Source organism: Gopherus flavomarginatus, chromosome 5 (assembly GCF_025201925.1).
Source record: "Gopherus flavomarginatus isolate rGopFla2 chromosome 5, rGopFla2.mat.asm, whole genome shotgun sequence".
NCBI classification, from domain to species: domain Eukaryota; kingdom Metazoa; phylum Chordata; order Testudines; family Testudinidae; genus Gopherus; species Gopherus flavomarginatus.
The window spans coordinates 50,548,534-50,565,850 of record NC_066621.1 but is presented as its reverse complement, the minus strand read 5'-3'; the positions used below and the strand labels follow the sequence as shown (position 1 = coordinate 50,565,850).

The 17,317-nt window shown below is 44.8% G+C and overlaps 1 protein-coding gene across 1 annotated transcript in view; it reads left to right on the top strand.

Moving 5' to 3' along the window:
• The first annotated feature begins 653 nt into the window (after positions 1 to 653).
• PRR33 (proline rich 33) overlaps positions 654 to 17,317 on the top strand; it is a 32,667-nt gene continuing 16,003 nt past the window's right edge. The window contains exons 1-2 of the mRNA XM_050953705.1: positions 654 to 731; positions 833 to 933. The gene's annotated coding sequence lies outside the window, so the exon portion shown is untranslated. The remainder of the gene's footprint in view (positions 732 to 832; positions 934 to 17,317) is intronic.

Below are 17,317 nucleotides of genomic sequence, written 5' to 3'. Positions count from 1 at the left end.
CATTAGCCTGCCAAACCCCACATTGTGAGATCAATCACTGAGGGGGCCATTTAGGGAACTGGGATAAAAATCTGTCTGGGGATTGGTCCTGCTTTGAGCAGGGGGTTGGACTAGATGATCTCCTGAGGTCCCTTCCAACCCTGATAGTTTGTGATTCTGTGAATAGATCAGAAGTGTATTGTGGGTGGGTGTGTGCACACCAGAGAGTTGGAAGACACAAGCAGAAGATTCAAGCAGATGCTAGGGACATGTCAAAGAGGAGTAGGGCCTTCTTAAAACACAGCAAATGCTGTTGTTTGACCATCTCCTGGAGACACATTTCAAGTGCCTTTCATTACAGTGAGAAGAGGCTTTTAAAATGAGGGCCTCTCCCATAAATTATTGACGCATGCAGGCTGGTCATTGCACCCAGATCTGTGAAAGTTTGAGGGGATTAGGGGATTCCTGCAGATCCCATAGGCCCTAGAGATACAAGAACAAACACAGACCAAAAAAGAACCCTTTGAAGAATTTGGTTTGTTGATGCACTTAGTGCAGTTGCATTGATTTACCAGTAGAGGTTTGCAGTGTCTAATGCAACCCTTGTGATACTGTTTCCATTTCTTTAAGCCTTCAGGCTTCACCTCACCCCAACCCCCAATCCCACCTCCCATTGGCAGGGGACCCCAGCAACACAGACCAGGTCCTCCAGTTGGGCTGCCAGCTTTAGCAGCCCTCTTTGCTATCAGCCGGTAAGAGCAGAGAAAACATTTAGGTCAGGAGCTGTGAGGCTGCTTTTATTTTTGGCATGCATCATGGATCAATTCCTTCCCACTCTCCTTGCCATTTGTAGGAAGGGAAGAGTCCAAACCAAGGATGTTCAGACGGGTTTTTAAGCACAAGGAGCTGGGAGCAACAAGCTGCAGCCTCTAACCATCACTCAGCACTCACCAGGTAATGTACAGAAGCAAAAATTGTGTTTTGAGCTTTTCATTCTTCAAACATAGGCTGTTTTTCCCCTCTCCCTCTCCCTTCCCCCAAAATATACTGAAACAAGATTCTTGAGGGTTTGCTGGAAAGGAGGGAACGCTTGCTAAAAAGTGGAACGGGCTCATATTTGTCCCCAGTGCTATTATTCTGTAATTCACATAGGAGAAGAAGGAATCTGACTAGTGTATGGGTTGGGTTGGGTTGGAAACCCCACACAGCTGAGGTGGGGGAATCCCTAGCAAAGGTGCACAGTTATTAGGACATATAATGTTGGTTTTTTCCCTCTCAGTGCCACTGAAAGCACTAATGCAATGAACACATGTTTTGCTAATATTTGGCTAGATCGTTGCCCCTAGGCAATCAAATGGCTGGCATTTCTCCAAGAAATACTCCCTTTGATCAAATAGTGGCTCATGGATATAATGTAAGGGAATACCACATTTTCCTCTCCCCTTCTTTTCAATGAACTGTGTACCATGTTTGGCAATGTCTAAGGGAGTGTATTTGCTAGTCTCACTTGACTAACTGCTTGCCTATTATAGTCTGTCTTTAGCGCTGACATGGCATTTTGTCCTACTCTGCAGTAGAGGGCTCAAGGACTGAGGTGCATTGAGACAGCTGTGTACAGGACAAAACTGTACAGTGCCTGCTTGCACTGTGTCTGTCTCCGGTCAGTTGACCCAGTCCCTTATTTGGAAGCAGAGAAGGAAAATTCACTGGATTTCACCAGCAAAAACCAAGTGAAAAGAGAGAAATAAACTGGAAATCTATTGCCTTGGCTAGTATGAATCTGAGCAGCTCCATTGCCTCCATCAGCTGAGGATCTGGCCCATTTGTTTTAAGTCCTTCCGTGGAAACAAACTGAGCATCTTGCAAAAATGGGAAGCCTTCGTCTAGCTGTCCATGCATGACCTGCAAGGAAGCAACGGCCTTTCAACCCAGTTTAGAGGCACCTGAATAACTAGGATTCCCTTTTGCTTGGCAGTTAAAACAAATATTTTTATTTAGGTTGTCATGGGGTATACAAACCCCACACTGGGCCCAAGGGGGCTAAGAGGCAATACTAGGCCAAGGTAGCTCTGGCCTGCTGCGCACACTCTGGCTGGAGAAGCGGGTTAAAAGGAGCTCAGAAACCCAAGCAAAGGGCAGTGGACAGTCTGCAGGAGAGACAAATACTTTTGTTAAGCTATTGCATGTTGGGCTATAGGAGTGTCATGGTATAATTCCCCAATCTGAACCTTAGCATCCAAAAGATGGGGTACCAGCATGAATTCCTCTAAGCTCAATTACCAGCTTAGTACTTGTAGTGCTGCCGCCAATCAGGAATTGCAGTGCCTGGTACACTCTGGTCCCCCCAAAACCTTGCTTGGGGACCCCCAAGACCCAGTCCCTCTGGATCTTAACACGAGGAAAGTAAACCCTTTCCCTCACCATTGCCTCTCCCAGGCTCCCCTCCCTGGGTTACCCTGGAAGATCACTGTGATTCAAACTCCTTGAATCACAACACAGAGAAATCAGGTTTGTTTCCCCCCCTTCTCTCCCCCTCCCAGGCGTTCCCTCCCTGGGCTATCCTGGAGAGATAGACAGATTCAAGCTTCGTGAATCTAAACAAAGGGATTTCCCTTTTGCCCCCTCCCTTCTTTCTTCCTGTCTTCCACCACTTTCCCGGTAAGTACAGACTCAATTCCCTTGAGCCTCAACAAGGGGAAAAAATTAAACAGGTCTTAAAAAGCAAAACTTTTAATAAAAAGAAAGAAAAAAAGTAAAAGTTGTCTCTGTAATTTAGATGGTAAAAGTTACAGGGTCTTTCAGCTTATAGACACTAGAGAGAAGCCTCCCCCCAGCAAAAATACAATTTAAAATACCTCCAGCAAAATACACATTTGCAAATACAGAAAACAATTAAAAGACCATAACCGCCTTTCTACTTAATACTTACTGTTCTGAATATATAAGAGACTGTAGCAGGGAGATTGGCAAGAAACCTGGTTGCCCGTCTAGTCCCTTTCAGGACCCAGAGAGAACAAAGCAAAACCCAAAAAAACACAAACAAAGGCTTCCCTCGACCGAGATTTGAAAGTATCTTGTTTCCTGATTGGTCCTCTGGTCAGGTGTTTTTGGTTCCCTGTTTGTTAACCCTTTACAGGTAAAAGAGACATTAACCCTTAACTATCTGTTTATAACAAGGGGCCACACCCCAAACTGAAGGAGCACATAGGTAGGAAGTAGTTCATGGTGGAAGAGTTAGACTCCCTGCAGGGAGGACCGTGCCCCGGTTACTTCCCACAGGACCCTGGGTGGTGGCCCAGTGGAGAGGGAGGGCCTGAATCCCCCTACCAAGCCCCACTTAAGGGCAAATGTCCAGACAGGGGTTGAGGCCAAGTCATTTCCAGTCTAGTGGCAGGAACCAGGCACCCCAACTATGCCTTCCCCTCCCTTTAGAAAGACACGGTGCTGGAGGACAGGTGTGCTAACAGCTAGGTCACCTAGCCCTTCACCCCCCGTCACGTGGACTTTGTTTGGTGGACTGTTGATCCCGTGTCTCTCTGCATCATCTCTCTGCTTCTTGACTCGCCTGTATGCTCCATGCATTTAATCTCAGCTCCATGCTTCAATTGTGAACATCTATAGTATCTACTCCGTGCACCGTCTACTGTATCTGTTCCCAGCGGCTCTGATCCAAGTTTCATTGAAAATCAATAGTAAAACTCCCATTGACTCAATAAGTGGAGAATCAGGTCCAATGTGGGCCATCTGCTCTGTGGAACATCTTATCAATATGCTTTCTCATGACACCCCTCTGACCACTGTATTCACACAGCTGCTCTGGGTGCTGTCCATAAACCTCATGTATCGTGTAGCTGCTCCATACAATATCTGTGCGCTTTTTGCATCATCCATCTGTTCCATAAGTCCCTTCTCTGTTTCATTCATGGCCCATCTGCTCAATGAGTCATCTAGCTGCTCCCCATATTGCCCACACATTCTATGGATCATCTCCTTACATCATGAATCACGTCTCTGAGTAGCTCATATATACGTATTGCGCTACACATAACATATCCTAATCTATGCATGATCTTTCTGTTCCTAGCATGATAAAGGTTTCTTCATACATGGTCAATTGGCACCAGGCATCGTCTCTCTGAAAGAAGTTAGCTGATTGATGCTTTCTTAATTTGTCCCGGGATCATGACTATATCATATCTCTGGCTCATGCCTCATCTGTTGTTGGTATGCTTTCTCTGTCTTCTCTTTGCATATCATCTCTGGCTCATGCTTCATAATAATAGCCATATATATATAGACTTTTTGTTTCATGGTTCATCCATCTGCTCAATTAATGATCTGGAGGATGGCGTGGACTGCACTCTCAGCAAGTTTGCAGATGACACTAAACTGGGAGGAGTGATAGATATGCTGGAGGGTAGGGGTAGGATACAGAGGGACCTAGACAAATTAGAGGATTGGGCCAAAAGAAACCTGATGAGGTTCAACAAGGACAAATGCAGAGTTCTGCACTTAGGATGGAAGAATCCCATGCACTGCTACAGACTAGGGACCAAATGGCTAGGAAGCAGTTCTGCAGAAAAGGACCTAGGGGTTACAGTGGACGAGAAGCTGGATATGAGTCAACAGTGTGCCCTTGTTGCCAAGAAGGCTAATGGCATGTTGGGCTGTATAAGTAGGGGCATTGCCAGCAGATTGAGGGACGTGATCATTCCCCTCTATTTGACATTGGTGAGGCCTCATCTGGAGTACTGTGTCCAGTTTTGGGCCCCACACTACCAGAAGGATGTGGAAAAATTGGAAAGAGTCCAGCAGAGGGCAACAAAAATGATTAGGGGGTTGGAACACATGACTTATGAGGAGAGGCTGAGGGAACTGGGATTGTTTAGTCTGCAGAAGAGAAGAATGAGGGAGGATTTGATAACTGCTTTCAACTACCTGAAAGGAGGTTCCAAAGAGGATAGACCTAGACTGTTCTCAGTGGCACCAGATGACAGAACAAGGAGTAATGGTCTCAAGTTGCAGTGGGGGAGGTTTAGGTTGGATATTAGGAAAAACTTTTTCATTAGGAGGGTGGTGAGGCACTGGAATGGGTTACCTAGGGAGCTGGTGGAATCTCCTTAGACGTTTTTAAGGTCAGGCTTGACAAAGCCCTGGCTGGGATGATTTAGTTGGGAATTGGTCCTGCTTTGAGCAGGGAGTTAGACTAAATGACCTCCTGAGGTCCCTTCCAACTCTGATATTCTATGATATGTTATCCATGTACAAGGTGCCTATTTCTTGTTTCATTTCTTGATTCCAGACATTTGTTTCATACATAACCTATGGTATTTTCACTATTGACCATCTCTCTGCTTTCTGAATTGCCTGCTCTGTATACTTTCTTTTTATTCTATCCACTCTTTCTTACACATATCTTTGCTCCTTGCACCCATCTCTCTATTCTTTGCATCATCCATGAACTGCCTGAAGAACAACATCTTGTCCTCTGTACACCATCACCAACATGAAGAATAAGCTACTGGTAGCAAATTATCCCCTACTTGCTAATGAATTAATTCCCCAAATAATGGAAGATGATCATTCATATCCAGTCATACATTAGAGTCTGAGATCTATGAGACTTAGGTAAGTGAGATTGGGGCAAGCTATGTGGCTTGTTAAACCACATCTCTTCTATCTGTCTATAAGATGACATTAAGGAAAACAAATGTAGGTGTGACTATATCTCATGTGTGTATGTTTGAGTCACAAACAACCTAGATAGAGGACATTTTGCTGCTTATCTCAAACCTTATGGAGAGGGTTTGCTGTATTTTTATATGACACAAACTTTTCTTCCAATGCAGGATACCTGATACCGATTTTCACCTTTTATTAGGAACCAGTGCCTGGGATATATATAGACCGTAGTAAAATACCCATAGAATAAACTTAAGCAAACATTGCACCTCCTTTCAATAAGGAATTGTGCCAAGAGTGGTTAGTCAGGGGTATCCATATGGAATATGTGTAGGAGTTGGAATCAGACCTTTCCATGTGTTCCCTCTATTGGCTGACCTATTGAAGTTAATTATTCATCTCACAGATGGAGTCCAGTGTTTCTGAATTCTTATCTAAATGCTGAGAAGAGGACATCACTGATGGAAATAGATCTCTCTTTTTATCTTACATTTCACAATCCTTGCTCTTTAGATTACACAGAGCACAGGTATCACCCATCAGGCCAGTATAAACATTCAGGGACAGATTCTTTACTGTTTTCCAGCTTCTTTGTGTGCTTTCATGACACATAGGGGCTGGAAGCAGCCAAGGCCATCCAGCTGAGAAGTCCCCCAGCACAGGAAGAGTTCTCAGCTAGTAAACAGCTAGCATATCCTATAGGAGTTTTCCTCCACCTCTGTGTAGGGGGCTGTAGAGGGGTGGATATCCTGCTCTGGCCCTGAAAGGGTTAAAAGCCAGCCCTTGGAGAGGCCTGGGGCTGAGAGCCAATAAGGGCCAGGCTGGGCCCTATAAAAGAGCTGCTGGGCCAGAAGGCGAGGAGTCTCACTGTAGCCTTGGAGTGGGAAGGACTAGCTGCCTGAAAGGAAGGTACATGAACTGGAGCAGTGCTGGGGAATATGGCAAGGGAGCTGGGGAGCTCCAGCCTAGTAAAACCTCAGGCTGCAGACCTTGTTTAAGGGCTAGAAAGGTACTGGGGCTGCAGAGATACAGCCTGGGAATAGGCAAAGTCCTAACCCCCTGCCAATGATGAGTGGCCATTACAGCCTGCAGTCTGCCCCAGTGAGCGGGGGCTAGATGAAGACTGGCAGTAGCCACTGAGACAAGGTGGGTTTAGAGGGTTGGTGGTTTCCCTGAGAGGGGAGACCCAGAGCATGAGTGTACTACTGGGGAAAAACCCTGAGGTAAAGGGCACCAGGGTCCAGTAGGGACACGGGGCCAGCGGCAGGCAAGACACTGGCCTGCAGAAGGCGCTCCATACGCTGGAAAAGAGCTAATTCCCAGATGACCAGCAGGAAGTTCTGCACCAGTGAGTTGCACTTTGCTACAGGGGCACACAGCACAGCTAGTATGTGCTCAGCTCCGCAATCCCCAGTTGGCCTATCATTCCCTGGGGAACATGGTCAGTTGGTGTAAGATAGAGCTGCCCAGTACAGATGGCGCTGGGTAGATATACTGTGAGAATCTAGAACTACAACCAGCTCCCCGCCATTCCCACAGCTCTCACTTTCCAGATATAATGGCACATACCTTAGTAATTTAGGAGAGTTATGTGAAATCCTGAAGCAGGGATTTTTGTCCAACTTTTGCATGCGAGAGGAAAGTTTAGCTATTGAAATGTCACAGCAAAGGCAGAAAGCAAGAAGTTCATTAGCCAGCAGAAATAAACAAAGGATGCTGATCATCTACACTGATTGTAAGTCCAGCAGGAGAAAACAAAGAGCTAGATCCTCAACTGGTGTAAATCAGCCTACCTCTGTAAAAGTCAATGGAGCTATGATAATATGCTGGCCCACTGTGGCTGGTTACTCTGTTAATATTCGCAGTTGTATTTTATTTTTAGATGCATCTTCTGCATGCACCAAAATAAATAATGGGACTGGATGGATACAGGATTGTCACTAGAATATGGAGCCTTTCACCTTATGAACCAGGTCAGGCAAAGCCAGCAGTTGTTAGCACCTGAAGGTTCTTTAGTGACTTTAATGAAATGAGTTGATGATCTATTGAACATGTGTCCACCCATCAAAACCACCACCATCACCAGTGCTACCCTGGTTGTCAGTCTCAGAAGAGAGGCCACAGATCGAATAAACATGGAAAATGAACTATCCTCTTGCTCCTAGAAGTGGTTCCTGTTGATCCAATTTGAGGTACATTGATGCTTAGGGGGAGTAAATGAGGAAGCTCAGATTGCTAGTGGTAGTTCTGGATAAGCAGAGGAATTCTGTCATCCTGACATGTTTCACCAGCTCTAAAACCAAGCAAGAGAGAATTAGTTTGATTGAACTCTGAAGCTACTTTGGGGACCTCAGAAAAATCATTTCTGCCACGTTTCATTCACTATTGAAAATGGTTTTTCATTCATCTATTTAACCTGAGGTCTGCATTGATACTTGTTTGCTGCCAATCAAGGCACCTGTCGCAAAAGCACAGCATTCTCCAAGAAGCTGATGTGGCAGCTCTGACTTGGATATTGGGGTCTGACGAGAAGCATAGGTGTAAGAGAGCAAACCAAAATGAAAGGCGTCTTGCAGACTGTGGAAAAGCCAAAAGCAACAGTGGATGGATCGTGTTATGAGAATGAGAGATTGAAAGGAACTCTGCTGACTAATGGACAATACTATCCATTGATCACTAGATGCACAGCAAAGATGGAGGAGAGATTAACTCAACAAACTTTGGACAACTCACATAGTCAGTGCAGGCACAAGACAGGGAGGTTTTGTCAGCAGCATCATGAGGCTTTTATCCAAGAGTTGATGATGTTGCTGCCCTCCTGGTGAGCCTAGGGTTGAGTTGATATAGGTAGCAGAGAGGTTCTCTAACCATATTTTATTGAAATGACTGACCTTTGCCCTGGTATTTCACTTTTTCAATCACCAACAGTTGTTTCGACAGTTACCACTGTGCTTGTGTCTAGGTCTCACCATTTGCCTTCTTATGTCTCTGCTATGGCCACGAGCTTTTCCTCCACATACTGAATGCCATGCTCATCAGCTAATGCCAGGAGTCTCACGCCTGCCCTTTGAGTGAAGCAGGAGAGACAGGGCAGGATTTGTAGCCTCTATGGGAGAATCAACATAGCATAGAACCAGGACACATGCTCCTCTGTTTGAAATGCAATATCCACATGCCAGTACAGTCAGATTCAAGCTTCCAGCCTCTTTGGACAGTAGGTTCCATATATATGTCAATACACTAGTGCCAAGATTCGAGCTCACATTTTCCAAGTACATTAGTAACCAGCACACAGACTCAAGGTTGAAGCAGAAACATTCTGTGATTGTGATCTATGAGAAGAGTAGCAGCTCTGAAAGGTGAGCTTAAAAAAACCCACATTGCCTTCCCCATCTAGCATGACCATCCCAGAATATTCATTCTGGCACCATGTCTTCATCACCAGCCTTTCAAATCTACAATAGCTTAGATGCCAAATCTTGCTAAGCGAAGTCTAGTGACATGTGATGGTGTTACCTGATAGTAGGCCTTCATGCTACATTTAGCCAATGAAACTTTCCTTCTGTCAAAGAGGATGTTTTATTTTGAAGCCCTTATCTCCCAGATTCATTTGGTACTATAAATATCAAGAAGTCACCAATGCCCTTTCCCTGCAATGTTTTAGTAACTCACCTGCCATCTCAAACTATGAAGGCCCAAAGAAAAATGAGCACTCAGCTGCCTGTAGTCTTGAAACAAGGGTGGTCCATTAATTTTGTTAATTGAAACCACTGCCACTGTGGGCCCAGCTAACAAGTGATGGAGGCAAGAGATAGCCAAGGTGAGCATCAATGATAAATGCAAGTTAATTGGATTAATTTTTGTTCTCATTTGTTACAATAGGCTGATGCTCTGTGATTCATTTATCCACTTTGGTGCTTCGTGGTTTGATATAGATAAACATATCAGGCTATAATGGCAATAACTTCAAAAGATGTTGAAAAACAGGTGAAGGTTCAGAGAAGAACTACAAGACTGATTCATGGCCTGCAAAATACACCTTGTAATGAGTGATGTAAGAAGCTCAATCTATGTAGTTTATTTAATTTTTTAAAAGCGGTCCAGAGGCGATCTTGGCAATTACAGGCCAGTAGGTTTAACTTCAGTACCAAGCAAATTGGTTAAAACTGTAGACTCATAGACTTTAAGGCCAGAAGGGACTATCATGATCATTTAGTTCAGAGGTTTTTTAATTTTTTGTCTGGAGACCCAGTTGAAGAAAATTGCTGATGCCCACGACCTAACAGAGCTGGGGATGAAGGGTTCAGGGTGTGGGAGGGGTTCGGGGCTGGGGCAGAGGGTTGGGGAGCTGTAGGGGGTCAGGGCTCTGGGCTGGTGGTGCAGGCTCTGGGGTGGGGCTGAGCAGTTTGGGAGGGCTGGGGCAGGGGGTTGGGATGCAGGGCGGTCAGGGCTCTGGGGTGGAGTCGGAGATGAGAAGTTTGGAGTGCACAGGGGGCTCAGGATTGAGGCGTGGGGTTACCTTGGCTGGCTCCCAGTCAGCAGCTCAGCAAGGGTACTAAGGCAGGCTTCCTGTCTGCCCTGGAACCACGGTGTGCCCCAGAAGCAGGTCCAACCCTAGGCAGAGGCGCACAAGCAGCTCAACGCAGCTCTCGCCTGCAGGCGCCGCCCTCCCCCTCCCCCCAGTTACCAGCCAATGAGAGTGCGGAGCCCATGCTCAGGGCAGGGGCAGCGCGCGGAGCCTCATGGCCCCCCCTCCTAGGAGCCGGACCTGCTGCTGGCCACTTCCTGGGTGCAGCATGTTGTCAGAACAGGTAGGAGCTAGCCTGCCTTAACCGGGAAGCACTGCTGACGAGACTTTTAACAGCCCGATGCTGGTGCTGACCAGAACCGCCGCAACCCCATGCCTTACATTCCATGACCTGGTACTGGGTCGCAACCCACAGTTTGAAAACCACTGATCTAGTCTGACCTCCTGCACATTGCAGGCCACAGAACCTCACTCATCCACTCCTGAAATAGACCCCTAACCTCTGGCTGAGTTACTGAGGGTACGTCTACACTACAGGATTATTCCGATTTTACATAAACCAATTTTGTAAAACAGATTGTATAAAGTCGAGTGCACACAGCCACACTAAGCACATTAATTCGGCGCTGTGCGTCCATGTACCTAGGCTAGCGTCGATTTCTGGAGCATTGCACTGTGGGTAGCTATCCTGTAGCTATCCCATAGTTCTCACAGTCTCCCCCGCCCATTGGAATTCTGGGTTGAGATCCCAATGCAAAAACGGTGTCGCGAGTGATTCTGGGTAAATGTTGTCACTCAATCCTTCCTCCGTGAAAGCAACAGCAGACAATCATTTTGCGCCCTTTTTCCCTGGATTGCCCTGGCAGACACCATAGCATGGCAACCATGGAGCCCATTTTGCCTTTTGTCACTGTCACCGTATGTGTACTGGATGCTGCTGACAGACACGGTACTTCAGTGCTACACAGCAGCATTCATTTGCCTTTGCAAGGTAGCAGAGACGGTTACTATCCTATTGCACTATCTGCTATGCCATTGTAAATTGGCAATGAGATGATGGTTCTCAGTCATTCTGTACCGTCTGCTGCTGCCATGGGTGCTCCTGGCTGGCCTTGCTGAGGTCGGCCGGGGGCGCGTGGACAAAAATGGGAACGACTCCCTGGGTCATTCCCTTCTTTATGTTTTGTCTAAAAATAGAGTCAGTCTTGCCTAGAATATGGGGCAAGTGTACTAGAGAACCAGAGAGCACAGCCGCTCCGTGTCAGAGCCCCAATTTCTCCATGTCAGAGCCCCAGAAATGATGGTGCCCCTGCAACAACCCCACTTGTTGCTTCCCTCCTCCCCCTACCCTCCTGGGCTACCATGGCAGTGTCCCCCCATTTGTGTGATGAAGTAATAAAGAATGCAGGAATAAGAAACGCTGACTTTTTAGTGAGATAAAATGAGGAGGAGGAAGGCTCCAGCTACTGTGATAGTCCAGGCAGGACATTAAAGGGTGGCAGGGGAGAAGAGCCCAGCCTCTCACTGCTATGATAGTCCAGGCAGTACAGAATCTTTTCTTTAGACATGAAAGGGCAAGGGGGCTGATGGAGCTCAGCCTCTAGTTGCTATGATGAAGACGGTTACCAGCCATTCTGTACCATCTGCCGGGAATGACCGGGAATCATTCCCATTTTTACCCAGGTGCCCCCGACCGACCTCACCTGAGGCCAGCCAGGAGCACTCATGGGCTGATGATGACAATGGATAGCAGTCATATTGTACTGTCTGCCACCGGGAAGGGGATGCTGGTGTTCAGCACTGCAGCACCCCGTCTACCAGCAGCATGCAGTAGACATAGGGTGACATTGAAAAAAGGCGAGAAACTTTTTTTTTCCCTTTTCTTTCAGGGGAGGAGGAAGGGAGTAAATTGATAACATATACCCTGAAACACTCGGGAAAATATTTTTGACCCTTCAGGCATTGGGAGCTCAGCCAAGAATGCAAATGTTTTTCAGAGACTGCGGGGACTGTGGGATAGCTGGAGTCCTCAGTACCCCCTCCCTCCCTCCATGAGCGTCCATTTCATTCTTTGGCTTTCTGTTAAGCTTGTAACACAGCACTGTGCTGTGGCCTCTGTCTATCATAGCCTGGAGGTTTTTTCAAATGCTTTCTCATTTCGTCTTCTGTAATGGAGCTGTGATAGAACAGATTTGTCTCCCCATACAGCGATCAGATCCAGTATCTCCCGTATGCTCCATGCTGGAGCTCTTTTTGGATTTGGGACTGCATCACCACCCGTGCTGATCAGAGCTCCACGCTGGGCAAACAGGAAATGAAATTCAAAAGTTCGCAGAGCTTTTCCTGTTTCCTGTTGCCTGTGCATCCGAGTTCAGATTCCTTTCCAGAGCCGTCACAATGGTGCACTGTGGGATACCGCCCGGAGGCCAATACCATCGATTTGCGGCCACACTAACCCTAATCCGACATGACAATACCGATTTCAGCGCAACTCCTCTCATTGGGGAGGAGTACAGAAATCAGTTTAAAGAGCCCTTTATACCGATGTAAAGGGCCTCATGTGTGGACAGGTGCAGGGTTAAATCGGTTTAACGCTGCTAAATTTGGTTTAAACGCGTAGTGTAGACCAGGCCTGAAGTCCTCAAATCATGACTTAAAGACTTCAAATTACAGAGAATCCATCATTTACACTAGTTTAAAGCTGCAAGTGACCCAGGTGGGCCCCATGCTGCAGAGGAAAGCAAAAGCAGCCCATGATCTGTGCCAGTCTGACCTGAGAGAAAATTCCCTCCTGATCCCAAATATGCCAATCAGTTAGACCCTGAACATGTGAGCAAGACCCACCAGCCAGACACCTGGGAAAGAATTCGCTGTAGTAACTCAGAGACTTTCCCATCTAGTGTCCCATCACTGGCCACTGAAGATATTTGCTGCTCTTAGTCGCGGATCGGCTACACACCATTGTAAGCAGTAAAGAACAGACTTATCAGACACATAGATTAACACGATTTGTTGAAGAAGAGTCAAAATGGCTTTTGTAAAGGGAAATCATGCCTCACAAATCTATTAAAATCCACTGAGGGGGGTCAACAAACATGTGGACAAGAGTGATCCAGTAGATTTCTGGATCACTCTTGTCCTCTTATCACTGGTTCATTCACCTGCACATCCACCAATGTAATATACGCCATCATATGCCAGCAATGCCCCTCTGCTATGTACATCGGCCAAACTGGACAGTCTCTACGGAAAAGGATAAATGGACACAAATCAGACATTAGGAATGGCAATATACAAAAACCTGTAGAAGAGCACTTCAACTTCCCTGGCCACACTATAGCAGATCTTAAGGTGGCCATCCTGCAGCAAAAAAACTTCAGGACCAGACTTCAAAGAGAAACTGCTGAGCTTCAGTTCATCTGCAAATTTGACACCATCAGCTCAGGATTGAACAAAGACTGTGAATGGCTTGCCAACTACAGAACCAGTTTCTCCTCTCTTGGTTTTCACACCTCAACTGCTAGAACAGGGCCTCATCCTCCCTGATTGAACTGACCTCGTTATCTCTAGCTTGCTTGCTAGCATATATATACCTGCCCCTGGAAATTTCCACTACATGCATCTGAGGAAGTGGGTATTCACCCACGAAAGCTCATGCTCCAAAACATCTGTTAGTCTATAAGGTGCCACAGGATTCTTTGCTGCTTTTCCAGTAGATTTGGACTTTCAGAAAGCCTTTGAAAGGGTCCTTAAGCAAAGTAAGCAGTCATGAGATAAGAGGGAAAGTCTGCTCATGGATCAATAACTCGTTAAAAGACAGGAAACAAATTGTCAGTTTTCTGAACGGAGAGAGGTAAATAGTTGTGTCCCTCAGGGGTCTGTACTGGGACCAGTGTTGTTCAACATATTCATAAATCATCTGGAAAAAGGGGTAAACAGTAAAGTATTTGCAGATGATACGAAATTACTCAAGATAGTTAAGGCCAAAGCAGACTGGGAAGAGTTAAAAAGGGGATCTCACAAAACTCAGTGACTGGACAAAAAAATGGCAGCTGAAATTAAATGGTGAAAAATGCAAAGTAATGTACATTATATATAGTTGAGATTATTTTTTCTAAAGAACGATGGGGTCTAAATTAGCTGCTACCACTCAAGAAAGATCTTGGAGTCATCGTGGATAGTTCTCTGCAAATGTCTGCTCAATGTGCAGCAGCAGTCAAAAAAACCAACAGAATGTTAGGAACCTTTAGGAAAGGGATAGATAATAAGACACTAAATATCATAATTTAACTCTATATAAATCCATGGTATGCCTACACCTTGAATATTGCGTGCAGTTCTGGTTGCCCCATCTCAAAAAAGATTCATTAGAATTGCAAAAAAGTACAGAGAAGAACAACAAAAATCATCAAGGGTATGGAACAGCTTCCATATGAGGAGAGATTAAACAGACTGGGACTTTTCAGTTTGGAAAAGAGACAACTAAGGGGAGAATATGATGGAGGTCATAAATGGTGTGAAGAAAGTGAGTATTGTTTACTCCTTCATATAACACAAGAACCAGGAGACACCCAGTGAAATTAATAGGCAGCAGATTTAAAACAAACTAAAAGAAATATTTCATACAACGCACAGTCAACCTGTGAAACTTGTTGCTAGGGGATGTTGCGAAGGCCAAAACAATAACAGGGGTCCAAAAAGAATTAGATAAATTCATGGAGAATAGATCCATCAATAGCTATTAGCCAAGATGGTCAGGGATGCAACCCCATGTTCTGGGTGTCCCTAGCCTCTGACTGCCAGGAGCGGGGAATGGATGACAGAGGAAGGATCACTCAGTGATTGCTTATTCTGTTCATTCCCTCTGAAGCACCAGGCATTGGCCACTGTCAGAAGACAGGACACTGGGCTAGATGGACCATTGCTCTGACCCAGAATCTCTGTTCTTATATAAGACACTATTAAGAAGAAACTTGATCACAATCTATGAGTTCTCACACTGGGAGAAGATCTCTGATATTAGAGGGCTTTTTAATATAGCAGATAAAGGTGTTATGAGATCCACCAGCTGGAAGCTGAACTCAAGTTGAAATTCAAAATGGAAATATGATGACTTACGTTGGTAATAATGAAGGTATTTAACCAGTAAATGTGGTAAATTCTCCAACACTTGATGTCTTTAAATCAAATCTCGATGTCTTTCCAAAAGATATACTCTAGTTCAACCATAAGTTATTGGATTCAATGCAAGAATCACAGGGTGAAACTCTATGGCCTGTGTTATGCAGGTAGTCATATAAGATACTTGTAGCCTTAAAATCCATGAGCCAGATCCTCAGCATAGGTTTATTTACTTCAGTGAAGCTATGCTGATTTATATCAGCTGAAGATCTAGTTCTGTGCATTTATAAATTGATCACCACAACCCAGTGTTGAGCATGAATTCCAAGCGAGCAACAGGAAGAATGCTAGATCCAATTTCTAAAACATTGTCCTATGTAAACCAGAGATGAGGAGCACAAGTTGAAGGATCAGCAATGGAATAGCCATTTAGGGGTATTCTCACATTCCAGCCAGTGCTGAGTGACTGGCAAACTTCCAGCAATCTTGATGTTTCAGTTTGGAATGGAAAGGTCACATATTTGTCTGAAGCTTATCCAAACTTCTTTGGTGTAGAAGTTAGACTCAAAACTTGCAAGGGATGCTTTATTCAAACTGGGCCTAATCCTGTTCACAATGAAGTCAATGCCATAACTGTCTTAAATCTTGGACTTGATGTTTAATAGTTGCTGGTTTTATTAAACCGAAATAACACAGACAGACTTCATTACTGCTATTTCTGGACAAAACCTGGCAGTGCAGAGTTAGGCAACATTAAGAAGATGGACATCAACTAGAATTACCCAAGGTTTTTACAAACCTCATAAAACATCTGATTACACTGTGGGATGAAGAGTTGTTTTCATTCTTGTGTAATCTGTAACCATTCGTGCATGCATGCCAGAGACCTGGATTGGAGTGACAAGTTTTCCCTCTGTCTTTTATTTTACCCTGTTATTTAAAGAGAGAAAATAGAGTTTAAACTGTTTAGCATTAAAAATCACTTGCAGTTTTTAAACAAAGATTGGATGTCTTTCTGAAAGGTATGCTCCAGCTCAACCACAGTTATTCATACAACCTTTCGTGATCTCAAGGCAAGAGTCACTGGGTGAAGTTCTAAACCCTGTGTGATCCAGGTGGTCAGACTAGATGACAGTGGTCTCTTCTAGCCTTAAAATTCTATGAATTCTTTATTATATATGTTTTTGGCCAATGTCAGACTCACTCTTTATACAGCTAGGAGGAAAAAAGTTTATTCCACTGGTGGTACTTAGATTCTTAAACCCAACAAAAGAGGATGATATGTCGGTATACTTGCTCTGAGAGTTTTCAAAACACTTATCCAGTACTAGTCCATTATCTGTGGGAATTCCACTAATATTTCCAAGGAGGAAAACCTGACATTCTGACCAGATTTTCAGACACCAGCTTCTATTTCCAGAGGGTACAAGTGCAATTTTTTTTAAATTAACTAATTGTGGGAGGTTTTTTAAACTTCAAAATCTACCTAATTCCTCTGCTTTTGGCTGTTCACTAATGGCCTGATACAAAGCCCATTGAAGTCAGTGGGAATCTGTCCATTTCAAGGGGCTTTCAGTCAGACTCTTCACCATGTAAATTGTGGGCATACATACGTGCAGTCACAAAACTGCACCTACAATTATTTTACAGCTAGAAACAGAAGCTAGTTCAAATCCAGCCTTCAGTCTTTAAGCAGAACAAGCCCTGGAAATAGTGAATACTTGAGGATTTTCTCAAATTCTTTTAATTGGCTTGTTAGTCTATCATTTTAAACACTGCTATAAAGGCTAAAACTAAAACACATTTCAGTGCAATTTTTAAATCACACACACTTGTTATTTTAGCATTGCTCACCAAAAGTGCTAGATTTGTTTCAAAAAAGCGGCACTGAAGTGGATGTGTTTTAGTAAAAAAAAAAAGTGATCAGTATCCTTTTCATTACACTCACCTGCTCAGTCCACCATTCAGATCTGGAGGAATCACATTCCAGGTGTGGCAGAGCCTAGC